At 43.5% G+C, this 24,439-nt stretch overlaps 1 protein-coding gene across 3 annotated transcripts in view; it reads left to right on the top strand.

Moving 5' to 3' along the window:
- Positions 1-393: 393 nt before the first annotated feature.
- Positions 394-24,439, top strand: part of FLRT2 (fibronectin leucine rich transmembrane protein 2) — a 98,882-nt gene continuing 74,836 nt past the window's right edge. For 2 of the 3 annotated variants that reach the window (XM_046008518.1, XM_046008521.1), the window contains exon 1: positions 394-1,140. The gene's annotated coding sequence lies outside the window, so the exon portion shown is untranslated. Of the gene's footprint in view, positions 1,141-3,841; positions 4,559-24,439 lie in introns of those variants that run through there. The other variant, XM_046008519.1, reaches the window with a different exon arrangement.

Below are 24,439 nucleotides of genomic sequence, written 5' to 3'. Positions count from 1 at the left end.
GGCTCAGGTATATTTTCTGCATCATCATTCTTGTCTGTGTTTCCCCTGCTTGTTCCATTCTAAGGCGCATTCTTTCTCCCTTCCATCTCCCCTATTCCCACAGCTCTAACTCCCTCAAACCCTCCCCTTCATCTTCCGGGTGTCTTGGTCTTATTTGAATATGTGGTCATTTGCCATTGCCCACACTGGGTGAGTTGGTGGGAGACAGCTTTCCCTGCGGTTTCATTTAAATTTTGTGTGGGTGGATGGGTACCCTCCACCATTCGTCTCGCACACGCAAAACAGTTACAAGCTAGAATTAGAATGAGGGGAGAGTTCCACTTCTTCAAAGCATCGCTAGGAAAGGAAATAATACGGGGGGCGGGAGAGAGGAAGAAATAAAGGAATAAAACCCAACTTTGCTGGCAACTTCAATAAATCGGGTAACTGGAGGCAAAAAATAGATTCCAAGGGCTGGGTCTGGTCCGGATGAAACGCTAGGTCTCCTTCCCATGCCGGAGTCTGGCGCTGGAAGCCTGCCACTGGCGTCTTGCCACGCGAATGCCCCCAGACAGCAACACACCCACTGGAAACGCACGTGAACAAAGCTCTCGCCCCGGGAGCCGCCGCTGGCGGTTTCCGAGTCGATTCCAGCTTCTCCAGGGAGAATAGGACGCACACAGGGTTAAATTAGTTCCCTCCCCAGTAGGAGGGAGAGAAGGGGGCGGGGGGAAGCAGCCTGCTGTCTCAGGCTGGGTACCTTGTAGTTAGTTGTACGTTCGAAACCTGTCGCTGTCACTTGGCGAGTTTGTCATCTTCCATTGTCACCGCAGAAGAACGAGCGCTCAGAGATAACATCAGTGGCCACAGTCTCCCCGCCAAGGCGCTGCGCTGCTTCCGCCCGGGGTGCGTCTTTCACCCTCGGTTCCGGGTGTCTAGCAGCTGCGAGGCGGCAGCACTGCGCCTGCCGCGGTGTCCACCCAGACCCGGGATCAGGTTGACCGTTTTCAACGATGGGCAGGAGGGACCTTGGCGGTGACCCCTAAAACAATACCATGCCCCGGGAGCCCCGCTACTGCCGCGCCAGCTTCTTCCCTTTCCACCTCCCCGACCCGGTCGGATTCGGATGAGCCCACAGCGAGGAGACACGGCGGCCGCCAGGTAAAGGGACAGAGGTGCCAGGTGGACTTTCCAGTAACCGCCGGGGCTGCTGCTACGCGGTTGGGGGGAAGATAATATTTTTTTGAACCAGCGTAGGGTGGCCAACGGGATGGGATGTTTTTAGCTTTTTTCTTGGCTCCAGAGAGAGCATAGGCTGCTTAAATCTCCCCCCGACTTTTGCAGGTAGAATTCATCTCCTCGAAAGAGTTTTGTAACTGAGCTCTGGGTCAAAACACACATTTGTGAGTGTGCTGGGAGGATAGATCCCAAATCGGGGTTCTAGAACCATTAAGCTTGCTGTAATCCAGCGTCTCACTTCCCCAGGATGAATACGATAACTTCTAGGAGTAACACCCCTTACTCCTCCACCCTCGCGCCCACTCCATCTGCTGATAATGTCGCCGACGTTATCAAGCGGTTACATCGAAAGCCACCAGCCTCCCACCCCAACCCCGCTCCGCCCGCAATCCGAGATTGATTCGTGGCTAAGAAGATGCCGAGGATGCCAGTGCATTTTCCTCCGAGTTGGGGAGAGGGCTACTCTTTTTACCAAAACCAAGTCTTTCTCCAGCTCTGCCGGTCTTCAGTGGCCGGGCACCGAGCTGTGGCCGGAGCGTCTTCCCGGCGCGCTAGCATGGGTGATGAAGGCGCAGGCAGCGGACCAGGCTGAACTCTGGTTGCCTTGTTTGAGCCTCGTGCCTGGAACGCGGGGAGGGGGCGGAAAGTGCCGGGCCCCTCACTGGCACTGAGTGCCGGGGGCCGGCGGCGGCGAGGAAGGAGGGAGCAGAGCCTGGCCAGCTGCCACCGTATCCCCTCACGGGCTCGGAGTCGCTTGCAAAGATCCCTCTGCCGCGCTGACCAGTCCCGGGTTGGTCTCCATGCCTTCAGCGCCGGCGCGGTCACTTCTCATTTCTAATCAGGCCCAAGATCAAGGTTGTCACTTGAGGTCGGGGCATTAACCAAGGAAATTAAGGATCGGGAAAGAGGGTGACTGGGGCCGTCTGGACTCTCAGTGATGCCAGGGAAACTCCTGGATCGCGTGGGGCTCAAGCCAGCGGCAGCTGCTGTTAGAGGTGGAGGTGGAGGCCACCGCGGCAGTCGACGCTGGCGCCTTGCTCCTGGAACCTCCCAGCAAGATGGCACTCACTGTCCTGGTCCAATTAACTACCCCCGCCGTGCCCCCTCCTCTTCAGGGTGTTTGTTAGTCACACACTGAGTTTGGGGAGAAGAGCGGTTATGTAGATGTAAATCAAAGTATTTTCCTCACCACTGCATAATGCAACAGGAACAGCGACCCTCGGGCACAAACCCAGGTCGTGGGTGCGTGTGTGCGCGCCTGTGAGAGCGTGTGCCAGCGTGCGTCTCGGCAGTGCGTCTGGGTGGATCCATGCGTGGCTTGTGCTTGGGAGGCAAATGGGGCGTTTCTGCAAGTCCTCTTAACACAACTAAGGCACTCAAATAAGTGAAGGCGGTAGACACAACAGGGATGCGAAGGAAATAAAAACAATTGGGAAAGTGGCGCCAAGTGACTCAGACTTTGAACTGAAGGCTGGGAAATCCTCCTAAGTCTGTAAAGGCCACCGCCCCTGCCCAACCTTTCCGCGGAAACAGCCCCGCGGATCCCTAGGGAGTTCGTCCTGAGCTAGTTTCAAGCCCGCTCGGTGCTTCTCGCGTGGCCCCACCGACGGCGCGTCTCTGGCGCTGCTTGGAGCTTGGCGCGAGCTCGCTCTCCCTCTTCTGTTCACATTCAGCCTCTCCACAGACTTGTTAAAACATGACAGCAACTTACTGGAGGCAGGAGGAGCGACAATGAAATGAGAAGAAAAAAACAGAACCTTTTAAAATACGTTTTCCAAGAAAGAGACGTGCACCTGGTTTTCTTACATTACTCCTTAACCTTTGCAAAGAGATTGCTAAGTGGAAACGTTGCCCGTATACAAATCAGGCTCCTTTTGCTGTCTAAGTCAGTTTCCTGAATCTTTGAGGCTGAATTTAGTTGTCTGTTGTAATGTATGGGGAAAGTGAACAATCCTTTTTTTTTTCCCCCCAGCAGCTAGAGTGAGGGGAGAAAATAGGTATTCAATATAATCATACTAAACTTCCGATTATTTTTCCAATTAGAGTTATTTAATAAGGTCCGGGATAAGGGAGTTAACTGGTGATGGGGTGGGGGTTGGGGCGCAAATCATCAAGGTTGCCTTCATTTGAAATAACGCCATCTTGGTTGAGAGACTTGTTATATTTTTACCCTCTAATCTCACGTTTTGATCATTTCTCAGTGTCTAAGTAATAGATCCTCTGGCTTGGAGGGCATGGGGGAAATCGACTTTCAGAGCTCAGACGGTGGCATTATCCCTAAGAGTTGGGGGTGGGATGGTGCTGGCTAGAGCGAGAAGGCGTGCTCGGTCAGGGTGGCATCCATGGTGTTGGTCCAGGCGCTCTGCAGCTCTCTTCGGGGGAGGAGAGGGTTAAAAACCGAGACCGACTTTGCCTCTTGGAAAGCTTAGGGTTGCAGCCGCGCCTCCCAAGCATTCTTTAAACCAGAAATGTGGGAGGGACTCCGAAAGGGAGGGAGTAAAGGAGGGGGGCAGAGAAAGAGGGCTCCGGGAGGGGAGCGCGCCAGAGCGCGAGGGACAGAGTGAGAGGAGGAGCGCCGGAGCGGCGCAGGCGATCCCGCGAATTCATTACTGTAAACATCTCCCGGGGGTGTCAGGAGGGGTGGGGGTGGGGGCCGCGGCGTCTACATTAGCCCCTCCGCAGCCGATCGAGGCAGCAGTGAGGTCGAAGCAGCCTCGGGACCCACGCCCCGCGGGCGCAGCACTTGGAGCGAGCCCCGCGCCCGCCCCCGCGCCGCCCAGCGCAGCACCCTGCTCCGGGCTCCGCGCCGTGGGTTCTCAAGCGCCCGCGGCGCGCCCGCCCGGCTCTCCGGCTGACCCCCGAGGTCTTCCGGTCTCTGAGGAGCCCCGGCGCTGCGTCCGCTGCCTTCCCCGCTCTCTCTGCTTCTTTCGGAACTCGTGGCTTGGTCTAGGCGGAGAGGGGGAGGCTGAGGAGGAAAGGAGGCGGGGGCCGCGGCGGCCGGAGCCGAGAGAAAGTGGCATGCCCGAGCCCTGGAGGCGGAGGTGGCGGAGGACGGGGGAAGACGATGCCGCGGCTCCGTAGAGGAGAAAGGCGAGAGCGAGCTAGGCGAGCGGGGCGCCCGGGCTCCGGCAGGCTGCGGCGAGGCGCGCGCCGCTCTGAGGCTCCGGCCTCCGCACCCCCGCGCCCCGACGCTGCGGGAGACAAGGCTGGGCTTCAGCACCCGCCACCGTCGCCGCCGCCGCCACCCGGAGGACCTAGCAAAAGTTTGGATCTGGGGGAGGACGCGGCGCTGAGCGAGATTACCACCGAGGCTGGAAGGAGACCTCGAGAACCTTCGCAGGTAACGCGCGCCCCCAACCCTCTCCTTCCTTGCCCCGCCGCTGAGCTCCTGCTCATTCCCAGCGCCTTTCCTGACGCTCGGCAGATCTGAGTCAAAGTAAGAGGGAGGCGAAGTTCAAGATCCCGGGGATGGGCACCCCGCGCAGAGAGATCTACACTCAGGTTAGAGGGGCCCGCGGCGCTTCTCTGCCCTCGGTGGGCAGCTGTGCAGGGAGGTGAGGATCCACTGGGGATGGGTGAGAAACCTCGGCCCCAGCTGGAGCCTCATCTTGTAGCTCCTTGGAAACTGAGAATGTGGATTCAGGGGCTTTTAGTATTCTTCAACCCGGGGGAATGGTGCATAGATTTCGCTCCCTCCCACCCTCACCCCTCACCTTCACCCTCTCACTCTCTCAGCCCTGTTTAGCTTAGCATCTTTTAAAAATGATAGGAGCCCACCTCATTTAGCTGGTGCAGGAAAGCAAATGTGTGTGCGCGTGTGTGTGTGTGTGTGTGTGAGAGAGAGAGAGAGAGAGAGAGAGAGAGAATATCAAGTAAAGGGGAAAATCTCCTTTTCCCACTTTGACGTCCCTGGAGCCTTCCCTTCCTCCCTCCTTCCATTCACCTTCTGGCGTCATAAAATAAAAACTTTAGAAGTCACGTATTTATTGCAGTATGAGATGAAACGCATTAGCCTTTGGCGACGTGAATTTACTGTGATTGTTCTGTGTGTGTGTGTGTGTGTGTGTGTGTGTGTGTGTGTGTGTGGTTGGGGGTAGTGGGTAATGGTGTTGTGGAGAGGCATTTTGTTCCTCAGTGGCCTGATACACGGTGGTGTGGGGGGAGAGAGTGGTCTCCTGGGTGCACTTGGGGCCAGGGGCAGTGGAGAGAAAATATGGTCACCTTTCCCAAACAGCAGCCTTACTTAGGTTAACTGAGAAAAATAGCTTCTGCTTTTCCCTCGGAGACCTCCAGAAATATTCCAGCCCCAACTCCCCACCATCCCCTTTCCCCCAGCTGAGTTTCAGAGCAGCTCAGCATTTGGTGCTGCCGTCATCATTATTATGATCATTATTTATTCACCTGGAAGCTCATCTTGACTTCTCTTGTAAATGGAAAGCAGTCTCCAAGAGCTTTTGATTAATTTTAGTGGAGGAGATCTCTTGTAAAGCTTGCAGTAAGCTAATCTAGTGCAGGGCACAAATCCGTGTAAATGCTCGCACAAGAGTGCAAGGTGCTGATTAGATTTCTTCACATGCTGCATTTGCTCTATGCAAAGCCTCATCTAAATGGGAGCTATTGCTTACCACTCAGCTGGGAGGCTCTTAAATCACACAGGGTTTCTGGGAGCTTTGGGGCATGTCCCCTTGCTCACACAGGCTTATTGTTAAATTTATTACATCTAACTTCTCCTAGCCAAAAGCTAATATGTAGGCTAGCTTCCATATAGGAGCCCATATTGTCTGTGGATTTAAGTGATATGAGTTTCCCAAGTCTCCAGTGAGAGGATCCCCCAATAATTTGGGGTAATAGAATGCAGGTTGGCATTTGCCCAGGAAGGTATTTGGGTTGCTGCTGTATGAATGTAAAATTTTAGGTCAGTATCTAAACTGTTAGAACTGGACTTTTTTAAAAATTACTAAGCAGTATACATCAGATATAGAAGATCGACAGGCCACCATATTAGAAGAAAATAAATCTTTGGGAAATACACATTCCATGAAAAGTTGCTTATTTCCCCATGATGTTATTGCTCCTCCAAATACAACTTTTCTTCCTTCCCTCCTCAAAAGCCCCATACAGGATAGGGTTAAAGCATTTAAGAATTTTTAATAATCACTGATGGAGGTTCAGCCCCATACTGTCATGCTGAGTCGCAAATATCCGAGTGGAGGAGGTTGGAAGATGAAATTTCAAGCATTATTCCATGTCTCTGCCAGTAGGTACAAGAAATTGTAAGAAGTGGACTAGCCTAGTAGCAGAACCTATTACAAACCTAGCATGGAAAGAATGCTGATTTTAAAAAAGATGCCCATGTCTTAACATTTCAGTAGTTTCACTGCAGTTTTAGAAATTCCAGGGGATGCTTTTAACAGAAGAAAGTAGATTCCCAAATGACACCATGCTGGGCTGCCTTGAGGTCCCCTAGGCAGTCATGATTTTTCCCCTGAATGCTAGGTTTCAGATGATGTGATCTTATCCCAGTTTGACTTTGACCGGCTGGATCTAATTTGAACCTCCTCTGATGCCTGTTACATTTATATTCTGGCCTGTTGGAGAGTTTGATTTAGGATTTAGACATATCTCCCTGAAGCAACCTTATATCTTCCCAGTCTGAAGCTGTGGTTTCAAGAAAGGCTCAAGTATGTATGTCCAGAAACCTTATTCTGTAGAGACTCAGGGTGAACATCTGATCTAGTTTGACTCTTCAGTCTTGTACCTTACAAGGAAGAATTGCTGCTTCTGCAATCAGAAGTGACTGAAGTTAAAAAAACAGCAAAGGACAGTGTGCTCTCAGTTTTGCTCACTGGTTTTAGAAGACAGCTCTAAACAAGACTTTTTACAGCCAGGTGATGCAGTTTTGTTTCTATTCAGGTCAGACCTTTCTGAAAAATCATCTTTTGGTATTTTTACTTTAATTTTAATTCAAGTTCATTTTTCACTAGATTACTTTAATAACTTTGTGGTTTCTGCCACAGTGATTCAAATTCAGTCCATTAGTGACCTCTATCTGTGAGAAGTGGATACTCATTGTTTTCCTTTCTTCTCATCAGTCTGCAGATTATGTTGGGGGGGACCCCAAAGCTCTGTAGTTCTTTCTGAATATTTAGATTTTCCAACCTGATTTTTCTAATATGGAGTTCAGTATGGGTAATGATATTTTAAAACAGTAATAAAATGTTACAGGCTAATAGGCTACTAAATGGTTATTCCATATAGCATCGACAATATGATCGATATAAATAAAATACCAGGGCTATCCACTGCCAGTAAAAGGATTGTACAGTCAGGTAGACTAATGTTTTGAGACGCACAATGCTGCTGAATGTAAGTGAAATTTTATTGCCCCTAAGTGCTTACATAACAAGAGAAACTTGAGACAAGCTCCGAACATACATGTGATAACTAGACTTCATAGTAGTCGTGTGTATGTCTTTAAATTCAGCTGTGCTTCTGCTGTGAACTTATGGTACAGATCAAGGACGAGGTGGGATGTGAGAAGGGTGTCTTAAACAGATGGTCTTTTAAGGAGACTTTTAAAATCTGATTCCTAATCCCAGCTTTGTCTTCTGAGGGTTTTCAAATTGAAATTTCAATTTGAGTTGATTATTCTAAATGGTAATTGAAGACAAAGTTTGCTGAATTTCTTAGGTGGGTGGATACCATTATCTGACATTTTCCAGATGGTTTTTGATGTAGTGGTGTTCAGGGATGTGGAATTTTTAGGAGGTTTTCTTTCTTTTCCCTTGGGCAGGTTTTATGTAAAAGACATTTCTAAAGACCAATGATGATGATGATGATGGTGATGGTGATTATCAAACAACCATTATAATACCCCAGCCAACTTTCTTTTCTTTCCCCACCTTCCAAATTGCTTTACTTTTTAAAAAATTAGGTATTTTTTTTCCTAGAACTACATGTTGGGGATAGGACTAAGACTACCAGTATCTTTTTACTCTTTTTAGCAAAGTAAACTCCCATTAAGTATCTGTTTATAGTAAAACACACGTACTCACCTACACATCAAGAACCATTTTAAGACAGAGATTCTTTTCAAGGTTTTAAATATGTTTCTTTTTGAAGAGCTATGACACAAATATTGTAATAAAAATATCCTGTGTTCCGATGAATACAGAGACTTATTTCAGCCGCATGGAACAGTAAAATACTGTATTAGCAAAATAATCAGTGGTATTTTCAGTACATGGTCAAAATCTGTTAGAAACTTTTTTTTTTTTTTTTCTTGGCGAATTTCACATCTACTGGTCTTTTTGGTTTTCTTTGATTCCTTCTACTGAGGCTCTTTGAAGTGATTCAAAATTAAACAGTAGCTACTTTTTTTAGGGAAATTCATCATGTTATATTCAGGATTCCAGAAGAGTTAATGATGCAGAAAAAGTCCTGTAAAACATCTTTCTAAAAGAAGTCCTTTTCTTGTAGGCTTCCCACTTACGGGCCTCCTGTACCATTTGCAGTGAATTGGAACTCCGTTATTTATTTATTTTTCAAATACCACCTCTAACTTAATTTAATGTGGGATGTGTGTCTGCAGAGGCATGCAGCACCATGTGTCCCGGGTCTCCTGAACAAAGCAGTGTCGTTTTTATGGATCTGCAAGAAGGGAAAGTCCAAGAAAATATCCTTGTATACTTTGGGAAGTCAGAAAGGCCACATTCATGATTCTCAAACACTGGTCAGTTATTCTGCTGATGCTTAATAAGACCACATGTTTTCCGGCAGTTTAGTGGTTAAAGACCTCAGCCATTTTTTGAAGCATTCACGAAATAAATCTCTGGTGCTCCTACCCATTACGCGCTCATTAGAGCTGAGCAGTTTTTCTCACTTTCTTCCCAGGTTGCTTTTAAGGGAATGTGCAGGAAACTTGGCAAAAGGTCCTCTGTCCCCCCTCAGTTCACAGGTCATGTGTGATATTTCAGTTCTTTTTATTAGCGCTTTCAAGACACAGATAAAAGTATCTTCCATCTGAACCTTTTAGGAACCTGAGGGCTTTTGGATTTAAACCCACCAAAAACACATCATGTCTCAAAGTTCATCGATGGCTGTGAGGTCCTTGGAATATTGAAACCTCCTTTCAGGGAGGTTTCACTCCTCAACAGGGAGTGAAAGAAGGGTGGCTCCCAAAGTCTGTTCACAAATATAGTGTCCCTTGAAGTCAACAGAGGTCATGAGCTGAATGGAAAACAGTAGACTCCTATCAGTCCCGAAATAGGTCCATGTGCTGGTGTCACTTATCCCCAGCTGCCTATGGGCGTCACTTTTCATGAAATCCAGTGTTAAAATAGCCTCTGTGATAGTTTCCTCTCCCACTTTGCTCCAGAACTCGGGCTGAAATATTTCGAAGAAGGATATAATACAGGCAATTATAATATCTCAGAGATAAAGAGGATATGAAGGTTATAGGAATAGACTGGATAAGCATTTGCCATACAGGTACCAGGAAATTCTCTCTAGGCCCAAGGAATGAAACTGGTTCATACCTAGCCTTTACCCCTTCCTCTCTTACCTTTCCTAATTGTTGCAGGCAGGATTTTATGGCTCACAACTCCTTCTGTGAGTTGGTCCGAGAAAACCGTATTAGCCTGGCCTCTCATTGGGTGACTGGAGCCAAACAAGTTGAAGGTTACCCATGGCTGCACCGAGTTCTCCCTCAGACCATTTGGCTTTGCACAAAATGAGGAACATTACATTTAATCACATAGATGTTTGAATTCTCCAGATGCAGTTTATAAGTTTTTCCCTTTATCAACTTACCTGAAATGATTTCTTATTTAAAATAGTAGCAGTTATTTCAATCACATAAACATGTAACTATAAAAAATAGCATTTCATTGTTTCTCCACCATTATAGTAGATACAAGTTTTTCATGTTATGGATGAGTATAATTTTATGATGTAGGCCTTGTGACTTGGGACCTTAACTGTGGGTGGGGAGTGAATGGTAGGGAGGTTGTTTTGGAGGAAAGAAAATATGTGCTTATATAAAGAAAACCTGCATTCTCATGTCAGCACACTCCTCTGTACACTGATGACCTTGGACAAATTACTTAATCTCCCGGAGATTTAGTTTCCTTTCTGCAGAGTTCAACAGGGTTGTTGAAGGGTCAGATGAGATTAATGTGTGGGAAAATACCTTGATAATCATACAGTGTTATATACCTATAAAGATGCATCATTCAAGTTGATAACATTTATCCCCATAGGACTGCCATGTGCCAGAATAATTCTAGGTCTTATACTAAGACAGAGTGCCCTTCCCTATAGGAACTCTGGTGTTTGTGAATGTAATGGGATATCATCCAAGCAGTCAAGTGTCTGGTGGCCCTCTATACCTTTTCTTCCATTCATTTATCGGTGCCTTGTCTTCTCTTGTGAGTTTGCTCTGTTTTGAACAAAGTATTCTTTTCAAGGATCGAGGGTAATTAGGATAAGATCTATGCAAGGGCCAAACTTTCCATCCTTGACAGGCTGGCTTGTTGTTGGAAACTGAATTTATCACACATGGATTCCAGTGGGGCTCTTTTGGGAAGAAACCTTCCACATTCCCTGCAATAAGGTTGTTTCTCCTTTTGGCTGGATTTATACTTGAGTCGTCCAAGTTACCTTTCACAAAGACATAAGCCATTAATAGAATATATGATGATGTTTAAAATTTTGGTTCTGCAACATGAGGCAGGCTGGTGCAAAGGCCTGCCTTTTTGGTAGGGCAAACTTCCTGAGCTCCTTCTCAGTGAATGGAAAGACTTGATTTATTACAACACCGACATACTTTCCAAAGCTTGGCCTTCTTTTGACATTGTGAATATCACAAAATCTTTGTGGAGCAGTTTTTTTTTTTTTTTTTTACAACTTATTTTCCCATACTTCGTTCAGTTATATTTTTATAATTGTTGAATCTGAGACAGTTTTAATTTTAAATGTTCCAAGACTGAGCATGTTTATTTTACTTTCCTGATTTGTATACATGTAGGCCTTTGTAAAGGTTAATTTTTAATCATTTGATGGTTGCTTAAATGAAGCTTGCAGAAAACACATGCATATGTGAATTGTATTTATAAAACGTATGATTAGGTTGTGACTCTTGATCAGAAGGAATGTTTTTTATCCATTATTTGGATACACGGCGGTGTGTATCCCATGGCATTCTTTTCCATTTCTGACTTATTATTTGCCAAAGTTCTGACACTTACCCCAACCCGGTTTTTTTTGTTTTTTTTTTTAAGTTGATGAGAATTTTAGCCGTATGTTGTGAAACACCTGACTATATAACTCTATTTTTACATGACAAATTACTTTGGTAGTTTGGCAAAATTAACCTGAGTGCTTTTTGTCCTGGCAGTGCTGAATGGTACAATAATAATATTTGAAGAAGAGAAATGTTTGCCACTACTCTGAAGAGTTCTGCTAATAAAAAGAGAAGAGTCTGGAGGTATACGTGTGGGGAGTTAGAAAGGCACAAAGAAATCTCAGTCTTAGATACCATGGGGAGAGGGGTGCTTCTTATACTCTTCAGCCGGGTGGTGCTAATTTAGCCCATATGTTCCTAACAGAATAGAAGAATGAGATAGCCCAAGTTATTTTTAATTGGACATTTTCTTTTCCAAATAGGTCCTAAGGAAACTCTAAATAAAGAAAAGCACAAAATGCAATGAGGACTTTATTTCCGTGCGAATGGCTTGGTACTCATGAAGCAGATAGGATCCTTTTAGAGGCAGAGGCTATATACCAGATGATAAAGAAAGCTTTTCCATTCATCCGAGGGGTGATTTTTAGCATTTGCTGTATGCCTGGCAGAGTAAGATTGGAGAGGCAAGTGGTAATGCAGGATCCCTCCACGTGAGGCTGCCTAGGCTGGAGAGGAAAGAGGGAGACACAAACCTAATTGCATTTGGTTTGTACGTGACTGAAGACAGTCAATCCTAATAAGTGTGCCAGGGATACGTAGTGCTAATGAGGAAACCTTTATGTTTGGAGAAGGATAGTCTCAGGTTCTCACACTGGCTGTGTCACTTGTTAATTTGATAAACTTGAGCGAAATTTTAAATGTCTTTCAATCTCTGTGTCTAGTCAAAAATGGGAGAAAACACTGTATACTCATAGGGCCGTTCTTTGGAGGACTGAGATAATTATGTAAAATGTCTGCCTGTCGCCAGTAGAGGCCTAATAAATGCTCACTGCAGATCCTTCTCTCTCTGAAATGATAATGATTTCATTATGTTACTTTCGCCTTCAACGAATATCTTTGCCATTTCTCTGGAATCCCCAAAAAGGCTTTGGACCCCTTGAGCCTGTTCACTCACAGGATACAGCCTCTTCTGCAAAATAAAATTTCAATATTTATGCGTGTAACAGAACATGAAAAGGACAGTAAGGGAAATAAGCACTTTGCACGGTGACAGGATGAGCTCAGAGCTAGTAGTATACAGTGCTGGCTGCTGGTGTGACAGGGGCCAGAGAAGGGAGGGAGAACATAAAAGAGGACTCATCTCAGTTTGGGGAATCAGAAAGTAATGTCATCTTGTAGTCTGTTGTCCTTGCTGTTGCTACTGTTCATTGAAAGCATAGGCTTTGACATTTGAGGAATACTTCTTAATGCGTGTCCCCCCCACAACACCTCTATGCCCCCTTCCATGAGGGACCAATACCGGTGACTTGCCACAACAAGTCCTGTGTCCAGACTATGACACTGGGCACACGGAACTGTGGTTACTACGTCTTTGCCAGTGTCCCGAGATTTTTATCAGAATGAATTTAATTACTTACTTCACACCATTCATCTCACACATGACTCTTGGCAGAGTCGTGACACTATTTTGTTATAGAAGATTAACATATAAATTATTGTTATATTTATATAATGCTTAGTCTGTACTTATGGAATGATTGTACCTTGCTGATAAAATGACAGATGCCCAAATCAGAATGATGTTATTAGATGATCAGTTTAACACGGAATTATTTCTTTCAGAAAGTAATTTTCAGTTCATTTAAGTAAAGGGACTTCTGAATAGAAGGGACCTTCTATGGAAGGTATTCTGAACAAGTGCACAACTCAAAGGCATAGGTCAAAATACAAAATGCTGGGGTTACTGTTCAGTTGCCATCACAATTGGATGAATATGTAGTATAATTTTTTGCTTTCTACTCAGCACTATGTTTTTTCCCCCCACTATGAATCTGTAAATTCATTGCTATATGAAAGTTATACTTAACAAGATGTTAGGCAGGCCCCAGACCTCCAAGTCCAGAAGCGCAGAAGCTTTTCCTGGTAAGAACATCTCATATACATGTAATATATACACATAAAATTAATCAAATTGGAGCAGAGAGAAGCAGACACTAGAGTATATTTTGTAAGGTGTTAGCATCTTAGTAAGTAGTTTCCGACCCAACATTCCACCCAGCATAAAACAATAAGACCTTGTTTTGCTACTTTAGAACATGGAAGAGAGATTAAAATTCTTTGGAAAATGGTTTAAAAATTTTATTTTACTCAAATAGGTAAGAAACAAGTCCAGTAGTGCTGACAGCAGTGGAATTTAAAACTAAAGTCTAATAATCTCTGCGTCCTGAAGGAATGCACGGCAGACAGCCGTTCTAGTCACGCGCTTGTAACCAGGGATTTGACAAAAGTTGAATCCTTACCGAGTGCCAAGCACCATGCCGTTTTGGCATTTGGGATATTTTTTCAAAGAAGACCTCATCCTGCTCATCAAGAAATGTGATGGTTTGACCTAGAGATGCCCTCTTCCAAACTTGACTCGTCAGTCTGGATTAACTAGAGAAGTTGGTTAAAAACCCAGGTTCTTGGAACCTAGGCCCAGAGGTTCTGATTTGTTAAGCCCCTGATGAAGCCTGGAAATGTGGATGTGCAAAACCCTCCAGGATTGGAGTTTACTGACCTCCATTTTTAGAATTTTTTTTGGCCCAGAGACTCAGTAGTTTTATAATCATCTGGTTTATAGTCAATTGTGAATTTCTGACGGTATTTTTTTTTTTTTTTCTGTGTGTTTTGTCACTTAAAAAGTATTGGTTGATTTAACCCAACTGTTCTAGTGAAGAACCTTTTGAGGGGCCAGACACAGGCCTGGCTTCTCTCTCGGTACCGCAGTTTTCTGTTTGATGCCACCACCAGGCATCTGTGTCCCTTACACTGGTCACTGTACTGGTTTTGATATCCCCACATTCTCCTAACAAACAAATTGTATTACTTCAGTCACCTACCACTCAGATTCCCTGTCCCTGTGGATAAAGCCCATCTGAATTTCTTATCAGGACATGTGAGATCCATGACCATCTGCGTCTCAAACCATCACCAAGCCTCATTCTTAAACACCCATCTCCTGCATCCACGTTCATGGTAAAGCATGGCTTTGTGATGCCTAGCCTTTCCCATGCTGCTTACCCTTTATGTAGAATATGACCTCTCCCTCTACGTTTGGCAAGCTCTTCTCCTTTAGGACCCACATGAATGTCACCTTCCCTCCCAGTCAAAATTACTCATCCCTTTCTCTGGGCTTCTACAGCTTTTTGTTTGTACCTTTATTATTTCCCTACTCGTATTGTTTTGTAATGTGTCAGTTCTGATGTCTCTTTTCCACTGAACTCTAAGAACCTTGGCTCATTCATTCCATCTCCCTAGTGTTGACAATAATGCCCTGTGCACCAGGTTCTGCATAATGCAGTTGAATGAATAAATGCATAATTGGGCTGGCCAGTCCTGGAAGACCAGAAGGTTCATGATCTAGTGGCAGGGACTCCCTCCTCCAGTCCCAGAGATTGGTTGCCCAATGGGGAGAAAAGACAACCATCCCTTTCTGCCTTCCTCTGAGCAGGTTTGTCAGGTCTCTGCCTGCTGGTTAACCCAATCCTGGTCAGCATCAAAGCCTCCAAACCGTACGTGAGGCGACTCAGATGCCACACCGGGAGATCTGTTTAAAGAAGAAGTAATTCCACTTGATGATATAGCTTCTTGCCACCGAGTGAAACCATCAGTTAAGCAGTTGTGCACACAGATGTGGTTAACCATAGGATGAGAAATTTAGCTCATAGAATTAACATTGTATATCTCTCTTGGCATAATTAAGGAGAGCAAAGAACTTGTGAAAATTTTGTGTATGTGCACTCTCATTTTTCATTGTTTTACCCTTTACTTTGATGTTGTTGATTTTATCGTAGGCACATTTTTTCCTGACGGAGATCTCTGAGGAGCCAGGGCTCTCCAGAGAGGAGAAAAGAAGACTAGAAATCATAAGTTCTTAATCACTCTGTCTCCACAAAGCAGGATCCACCTTAGTCTCCTTGATGTGCACATTGAAGAATATTTGAAGGGTCTAATAAATTAAACAAGACTATTTTGTCTAATGTGGTCATAACGGTGACAAAAGTTGGACCTTCATCCCTTCTTCTTTGCCAAAACATGATTTTAACAATACTTTGCTATTTTCACAGTGAATCATCAATTGACGAACAGAGATGATTTGCATGAATGTGGCCAGGGTGTGTGCAGAATTTCAGCAAAATTTCTGGAGTAGAAGATGGTGGAGCATATTTTGATATGTTCCTCCCTTAACCCTTGGTTCCCTCTGGGGTGCCTGTATGCTGACTACACACTCAATGCCAATTGGAAATACATGGCATGACACCTGAGATGATTTTTGTTAGCCACTATGCTTTAATGTAAGAGGCTTAGAACACCACCCAGAAGATCTTATAATGTTAATTTATGGGGCTGTTTAGAAGCAGTATGCTCTCCTTGTTCCTGAATCACACTGAGTATCAGCAAGGCCATATTCTCACCTGTGGATTAATAATAATAATAGTAAATAATACATGCAGATATGGATCATAGGTAAGGATTATTTGGAGTGCTACTTAAGCTGTTCATGAATACTATCACATTAAAATTTTCATGAACCCCCATAAAGTAGGTTCTGTTTAGCGATACTGCTCATAACTCAGTTTTACACACAGGGAAACTGAATTAGAGAGAATTGCCTCAGGTTGCTTACCCTATTTTGTAGCTATTACTTATCTTTATAGTATAGGTGAGCACTGAGTAATTTTCAAGATTAACCCCTCGTTTATTTTTCTGTACCTTGAAAATCGAATTTGGAGGTGATTGCTCATGGTCCAGGAAGTAATCTGTGACACAGCTCGGCATGTTGGATTTTTTTAGTAGATAACTTTTTAAGAAGTCATTATTTGCTCTTTGCCATTTTTGAGTGAAAATGGTTCTTGGGTCTCTAAAGGTGTTTCTGTAAAATGGGAAGAGGGAAGAATCGCTCGTTTGAAAATAAAGTGTGACAATTGTGGTCCTATTTTCTGTACTAATGAAAGTCTGTAGATAAGTACCAGATTGTGGGGTATGTGTATTACAGATGATACTCTCCATTCTTTCTTTCTTTCTTTTTTTTTTTTTTAAGATTTTATTTATGTGACAGAGACACAGTGAGAGAGGGAGCACAAGCAGGGGAAGCGGGAGAGGCAGAAGCAGGCTTCCCACTGAGCAGAGAGCCTGATGCAGGACCCTGGTATCATGACCTGAGCCAAAGCCAGACACCTAATGACAGAGCCACCCAAGTGCCCATCTCTATTCTTTCCTTTAGTACTACTAATAAATAGTTAAATGAATTGATTCTTTCCTGTGGAGGTGATAATGGACAATGGAATGACCAGAGGGCAGATAATGGCGTAAAGCTAGTGGCCTCCGAGAGAGCCTGAAAATAATGGATAATTGACTGCATTACAAATAGGTCCGATTCTCTCCTTTTCTAGATCTATGTAATTGCTCAGGCTGTAGGCTTTATTAGGGAAAAAGAGTGACCTGAGATGGGCTGGAAAAAGCTGCACTTCACTGGTGGTTTGAGAAGAAGCACAGATGTATTTGAAAGTCTTCACCCTGTTGAACATGATGTTTGGCCATTCGTCCATCCGTCCATCCCTCTGCCTCCCTCCCTTCCTTCCTTCCTTCCTTTGCCCCTCCTCCTCCTCCTCCTCCTACTTCCTCCTCCTCCTTTTGGTCATCCTTCCCTTTGTTCATTTGTACTGGTACACTCATTTCTGCAGGTAGCAAAGTTGTGTTTTATGAATTCAGGGATTGTAGTGAAGACCTCCCAATTATCTGTCCTTTCTAATTCCATGTGAATATTATCTATGCTGCCTTAATTCCTAATTTCCCACCCTTAATCCTTCCATTTCCCTTTAGACAGCTAGACCATGGCTCTCGGTGTTTCTGTGTCCTTCTGTCACCATATGGCTGCTCTGTGTCATGAGGCAACTCTGGATGGTTGGCATAGTAGACTCAGTCTAGATGAGCTCATTGATGAAGTTATGAAAGCAGGCTCTGCCCAGGCACGGGAGAAGATTGGTGAATGGCCCCATGGCCAGCCCGCTCCAAGACCACATGAACACACTAGCTCTGTTTGGCCCTTCGGGAAATTCTGTGGCATTTCTGTCTGTGATGGTCTGAATTTGGCTGAACTGGGTGGAACCAAACGTTTGCTATCTGTAGTTTGCAACTGAGAAATGATCAGGCCATGTAAAAGAAATGTAAACATACTAGTGTTGCTCCTACCAGGAATGGTTGCCTGACTTGTCTGGACCACCTGTGTCTGTAACAGATCAGCCAATGACCCCAGGTCACTCTTTCCTCTCCACTCTGAGAGCTGACCTGATTGCATTTTCCGTAGGACTCCAGTGTGGGTGTGTGTCAGCATGAGCTGATTGCTTGCAATGGAGTCCCAACAAAGAACTTAATTTGTATTTCTTTATTAAACAAGCTATATTGTCTAGAACCACTACTTTGAGCCTTATTTGATTACACCCATTCATTCATTTTCAAGTATTCTATCTCAGTTTTATGCATCTTTTCAAAACCCTGTCCTTCTTACCCTTGTTGGTTCCATCGTGGCCCAGATAGGCTGTTACTCCCCTGACTTGCACACGTAGTTATCTTACTCTTCCTCATTCCGGTGCTGAGGACATTACTTTCCACTACGTACAAGGTCAAGTCTAAACTTCTTAGCTTGCTACTCAAGGCTGTTCCTTCTGTAGCTCTCCCTAATCTTCCCAAAGAAAGTTTATCTTCCTCTCTCCTGAACTAAATTTAGAGTATGTCCTTATTTTTATCTTTGTAGTAGTCTTGTGTAAAATTTTACCAAGTGCTTTGTCTCTGTGATCTGTGAGCTGACCCAGGGCAAATGTCATGCCCAATAAATGTTTGAGGTGCTAAACTGACCTCAGGCAGCTGACCCCAACCTACCTCTGTGAAATTCCCTTACAGCACAATTCTGTGTCTCCCTCTATCTGTACTACTTTCCGGAAGATTTCAAATATGGGGCAAATTAATACTAACAAAGTTTGCAGAGATAACGCTCACGTATTTGAGTTTTAAAGTTCTTTAATGGAATAAGCTCTCTTTGTTCCATCTGTGGAATTCTTTGTCAAAGCAGTGCACTCTTGCTTTGAAAACAGGAAGGTAGAACATTCCAACAGCATCATGAACCCTCTGTTTATATTTGTAAAACCTGTAGTCTTTCCAGGCCTCTAGGCAAGAGCAAATAGACATAATCAGAGGAATTAGAACTTGATTATGTTGAATTGGATTCTTATAACTGAGGCTTGATAGCCAAAATTAGTGGTGTGCTAGTTTATACTGAAAGAGATGCTTGTGTTATTCCAAAACTATAGACTTCAGCTTGCTGGAATCTTTGACGACATCTGGATGTTTTGAAAAATAAAGCAATCACATGTTTTTTATTATCTCCATAATTGTATTCTTTTTAAAAGAGAGCTGCATAAAGACGTAGGGCAGGGGGTAATGGAAGGCCACCGAGTTTGGATTCCGACAGATGGATTTGCATCCTGGTTCTACCTCAGCCAGCTAGGGCAACTAGAGCATGTTTTCTTTTTGTTTTTGCTTTTTGTCTTTGTATCTACTCTTTCAATTTTTAAATAAGGAAAAATGATATGCATCTCATAGGATCACTTTCGTTGTAGCAAATAGAGCAGGTGATGCCTGACATACATGAAGTACGATAAGCTTTAGCTCCCTTCCCCCTTGCCCTCTGACTTAAAATAATATGAATTCTGTGCCTTACAAGTGACTATTTTTTCCTGTACAGATAAGGCAGTTCTGCAATTCTGTGTTACTTTTTCCCCGAAGGATCTCTGTAGGGACATGGTTTACCTCCCGCCCAGTTGCTCTAGAACACTATTTCTAGGGTCCAGGAGAGGATATAGTACCCCAGAAATGATCATTACCTGTCTGACTTAGGACACTCACTGATGAAAAACTCTTAAAATCATGTCCTTTTATAGAAAAAAAAAATCTTTCCAACAGTCTCATTGCCTCAAAAACAGTAGGTATCATGGATTATTAGAAAGGAATTATCCAAAGAACGTGCTCTTAAAGAGAACTGCCTGCAGAGTCTGGTTTATCAGCAGGCAAAAAAAAAAAAAAAAAAAAAAAAAAAAAAGGAATTTTTCTACTAAATTTCAGCTTGTCACTACAAACATGAAAATAGCAACATTCATAATATATTCTTTGGGGACAAGGCTGTGAATGTTTCCACTAGGTGAAATTCTCAAGGAACAGCTTCTAAGAATGAACATGAACTCTCCGAGAACCCCAGGGAATGTCTATTAAGAAACAGGTAAAAAACAAAATGAAAACCATGACAAAGACGGAAGAAAAAGGCAAATTAAGTGAATAATTTCATTGCAGACCACATTGTGGAAAATAGGATGTGATAGAGTCACAGTTCGTTTACCCTGAATGACCACTGTAATTATAACTGGCTAAGGAATAATTTTTTTTCTTTTTATGCATAATATTAGTGTCATCCATAGTTATGGCGGTGTTTTTCATATCAAAACACCACAGCTGTGCAAAATTATATTTATCAGCCTCTTTCCTGGTGAAAAATCAGTGTTGTTTTAGCCTTTACCTAGAATTCCGTTTAAAGGCTTATCCATAGTCTGGAAACGCAATGTTAGAAGATAAAGAAAGATCTACACTATATAGCATGATTGTTTTTTCAACCTATAATACACAGGTATTGGAACTTCACCCTCGAAGATACTTTTCTTTGTGTAGGATATTGATTTCCTTATGCAAAATACCATGGAAATCTGGAAGGGGTTCATGAGAAAATTGTAGCATCCCGGGTGCCTGGGTGACTCAGTGGGTTAAAGCCTCTGCCTTCAGCTCAGGTCATGATCCCAGGGTCCTGGGATCAAGCCCTGCATCAGGCTCTCTGCTCAGCAGGTAGCCTGCTTCCTCCTCTCTCTTTCTCTCTGCCTCCCTCTCTGCCTGCTTGTGATCTCTGTCTGTCAAATAAATAAAGTCTTTTAAAAATAAAGATACTTAAAAAAAAAAGAAAATTTTAGCATTCCCATTATTAGTGATGAGAATAACAAGCATAATTATCCTGCTGGTTTCGTTGAAGTTTGGTGTTTTGTGAGAGGCATCGAAACAAGCTGACTTGACATTGCCCTTCCTATTCTGTGATTTTGTATTTTTAAACGATTACCAGAATTTCTGTGAAAATATATAACAAATATCTTTCTGAAAAAAAATGAATATTCAGATAATTCTTTGTCTTTAAGGGATGGAGAGACTTATAAATAATGAGATCCAGAGGAAATCTCTAAATTCATGTAACTGGTAGTTGGGTTTGATCCTAACTCCACCTTTTTACTGGGACTCCTAACATGAAGATGAAAGGACTGAATTTCAAGGGCCATGTCCTTCTTTCTTCAAGATTAAGAGCACATTGCGCATGAAGGAGTGGTAGCTAGTATCTGTGAACTCTGGTGAGCCGGGCCCTTAGGTCCTAATTGGCATAAGGAATGGGATTGTTTGGAAAAGTTAGGAAATGGGATCCAGGAGACAGAAGCTTAAGAAAGATCCAAGCACATCACTAGTAGAGATAACATCCTAGAATCTCTTTTTCTGCATACAGTGGCTCTTATCCTTCTCCAATGGATAGGTCCTGGGAATTCATAAAAACGTGAAATGTTTGTTTTTTTCATGTAACTCTGTAATTTAAGTTTGTGAAGCCCAGGTGACAGCAGTAGAGGTCCCAGTGTCATTTCCACTTGTCCTGTTTAATAGGAATGGATGGGGGCGGGGGCAGTTCCTTGTGGTCATGGGCACATCCAAGAACTACTGCATACAGAGGGAATGTGAAGAACAGCGTCGTGGTTCAGGGTGGAAGTAGGTGGGCTGGAGTTTGAATTCCAGCTGTACTGTTAACTGACTGTGAAACCGGGGGCAAATTATACATCTTATGTAAGCCTCTTCTGTAAAATGAAGATACTAATTTTTTTTTTTTTAGTGTTCTTGTAAAGATTAAGTGACATAAGAGATGAAAAGCATTATACACAATAGGATCTTAGTGTATTGTTGTTGCTTTTCTGTGTTTGACAAATTATCACTGTATCCTAAGTTCTTTTTATTTTTTTTTAAAGTTTGGAGAGATGCATGGATTGGATATGTGTATGAGGATACACATGAATATGTGTAGAGGTTCTTCCCTGAAATGTCTAAAAGATTCGTTTTACTTAAGATTGCAATGGACTCTAGTGGAGTACGTGAAGATTTGATTTAATCATCACCAGAGAGAAAGTACGGTGTGAAGGGAGACACTTAGAGATGGGAACCATGCTTCGTATTCCCTGTCATTGTTGTAACTCATATTTAAGTCTTAAACCACTCATTTGGTCTTACTTCCCTGTTTCCTGTAGCAGGTGTGTATCATTATCCATTCCTCATAGCATCGCCAAGAGGAAAATGGAATGCTTTTCTGTTTTGTGTGACTGTGTCCTGAACAGTCACCCTATCAACAGCTGATGCCATGAATTGAATGGGCCAGGGAGTGTGGAGTACTTAAAAGATCATTACGTGGGTGGGCGGAAGGTCAGAGTTCTAGTTTTTGTGCTACCTCTAAAAAAAACCCCTTTGCTTTCTTTTAAATTACTCAGCATTGTTGAAACTCAGTTTCTTCCTCTGCTCAACACCAGGCAATTCCTGTAATTCATTAATTATTAGAATCTAAGGAGCTAACATTAGTGATTGGGAGGTTGGCTTTGGGTTTCATCTGCTTGGACTTAGAGGTACCTTCCCTACTTGACAGCTTTGGCACCTTGGCAAGGAACTTAATCTATATAAGCCTCCTTTTCTTCATCGGCGGTGCAGTGGAAATAGCCAAATTAAAACCCCCTTAAAGAGTTGCCTTAGGATTCAATGAGGTATACATGGAAAGCATCTAGCATGGTACCTGGTCGAATTCCGTGCTCAATAGATACTGACAGGTATTTCCAACATGACTTATTCAAAAAAAAAAGTATGGTAAGTATCTCTGATGTTTTCAAAAAGCAACAGACGTTAATGTGTCCCCACATTCCTGACCCAACAGCCTCGGTCACACCCTCAAAGCTACCAAAGGGAGATGATCACAGAGGAACATCCTACTGGCCTCTCAAAGAGAGATACAGTTCCTCTAGTTCCCTGTAGAAGCTCGGTAAATGTTTGACGGTGATAATGTTGATGATTGTCATAGCTGGGAGTTTACTGGTGCAGACAGGTAAGACATGGGGACCTTTTTCGGTTTCTGGCAGGATCTGGAAGGCTGATTGCGAAACCTTTGGTGTGAGTGAGCTATTCCAGAAATCCTGCCAAGAGTCCTAAATTGCTGTAACTAACAAGTCTTGTTTCTCTTATATCTGATGCTTCTGCCATGCATTAAATCTCTGGAAATTTACCAGCCTAACCACCCAGATCTAGTTTCAGAAGACTGCAGAGGTAATGACAATTTTTGATGCCAGGCTCAGGATATGACTCTTGCATTTAATTTCGACTACAGGATTTTTTTTTTTTTTTTTTTTCAAATTAAAGACGTTCAGCTTCCACATGTACAGCAAATAAGGCAGAGAAGACTCAGAGAGCAGCCACCTTCCACCTGGTAGCTCTTTTCCTTTGATTCCAGTAAGGTGGTATGGGTATCTGCCTTAGTCATTGTTATGAAATACACTCCCACTCTCCTTTGCAGCCTTCAGACAAAGGATGCAATGGATAATGCAGCCATAAAATTTATTGGCCAAGAAACATGAAATCAGAACAGGATGTGATGATCAAATCTCCTTATAATGCAAACAAGGTATTTAGTAGTGGCCAAATTTCAAATGCTTGCCCCCAGTATTCCACATGCTGTGTGTGTGTGTGTGTGTGTGTGTCTCCTGGTGATACCAATGGGATCATCCAAGAGTCATTTCTCCTTGTTGAACCCCTGAGAACGAGAGCTGTGTAATTCATATTTTATCCCCAGTTCCAGCACTGATCGGGTACATGGTTAGTGATTCAACACATACTTGTGGAAGGCAAGAAGGAATCACAGGAGGAGGGGAAAAGAAGGAAAGATAGAGGAAGAGGAAAAAAAGACATATTTCAGCTTACTTCCAACCATTGATTATAAACAGTTTTGTTGTCGGTGGTGGTTTTGCACTATGCATTTGGAAAAGGACAGAGCCTTTTTGTCCTATTGAAGAAGTAGCATATAGATGACTTCTGGAGTGTGTTGAAACTCAGCTCTGCCTCTGTGCTTGACACGGTTATCCAAATTACTATGCAAAGAGGATAAATTCAGTTTTGTGTTCATCAACTTATAGGGCAGGACACATACTTTTCAGACATGATTTTGAGGGTTTAAATTGGAAAGAAAATCTTAATCAGGAGTAGAAAGTCAAGCCTCCTTTCTCTTTCCATTCTCATATAGAAGAAAGGAGAACACGTTTTATTTTATTCTTCTTCAAAGCACTTAACTTACCTATTAAAGGGCTTCATTATGCTCTGCAGAACACTACAAAACTTTAAAGAAAGATGCAAGATTGAGCCAGCAATCAACAACTATTTATTGAAGTCCCAAATGACAGAAAGTTCCAACTGCCAGTTTAGTTGTCTTCTTGAGGGATTTAATAAACTGTCATCTTGCAAAAAGAAAAAAAAAAATCACTGTAGGAGACAAACATTTTGTCAGTGAGCAGTCACAGGCTGCAAATGTCCTTTCTACAGAATAGAAGTATTATGTGCTTCCTTTCCTGGAATATTAGTCCAGCTAAGAAATACAGTCCAGAATGTACAACATTTTTTTTAAGCTTGCTG

The sequence above is a fragment of the Meles meles genome, chromosome 6 (assembly GCF_922984935.1).
Source record: "Meles meles chromosome 6, mMelMel3.1 paternal haplotype, whole genome shotgun sequence".
NCBI classification, from domain to species: domain Eukaryota; kingdom Metazoa; phylum Chordata; class Mammalia; order Carnivora; family Mustelidae; genus Meles; species Meles meles.
This window is presented reverse-complemented; position numbering and strand designations above follow the sequence as displayed.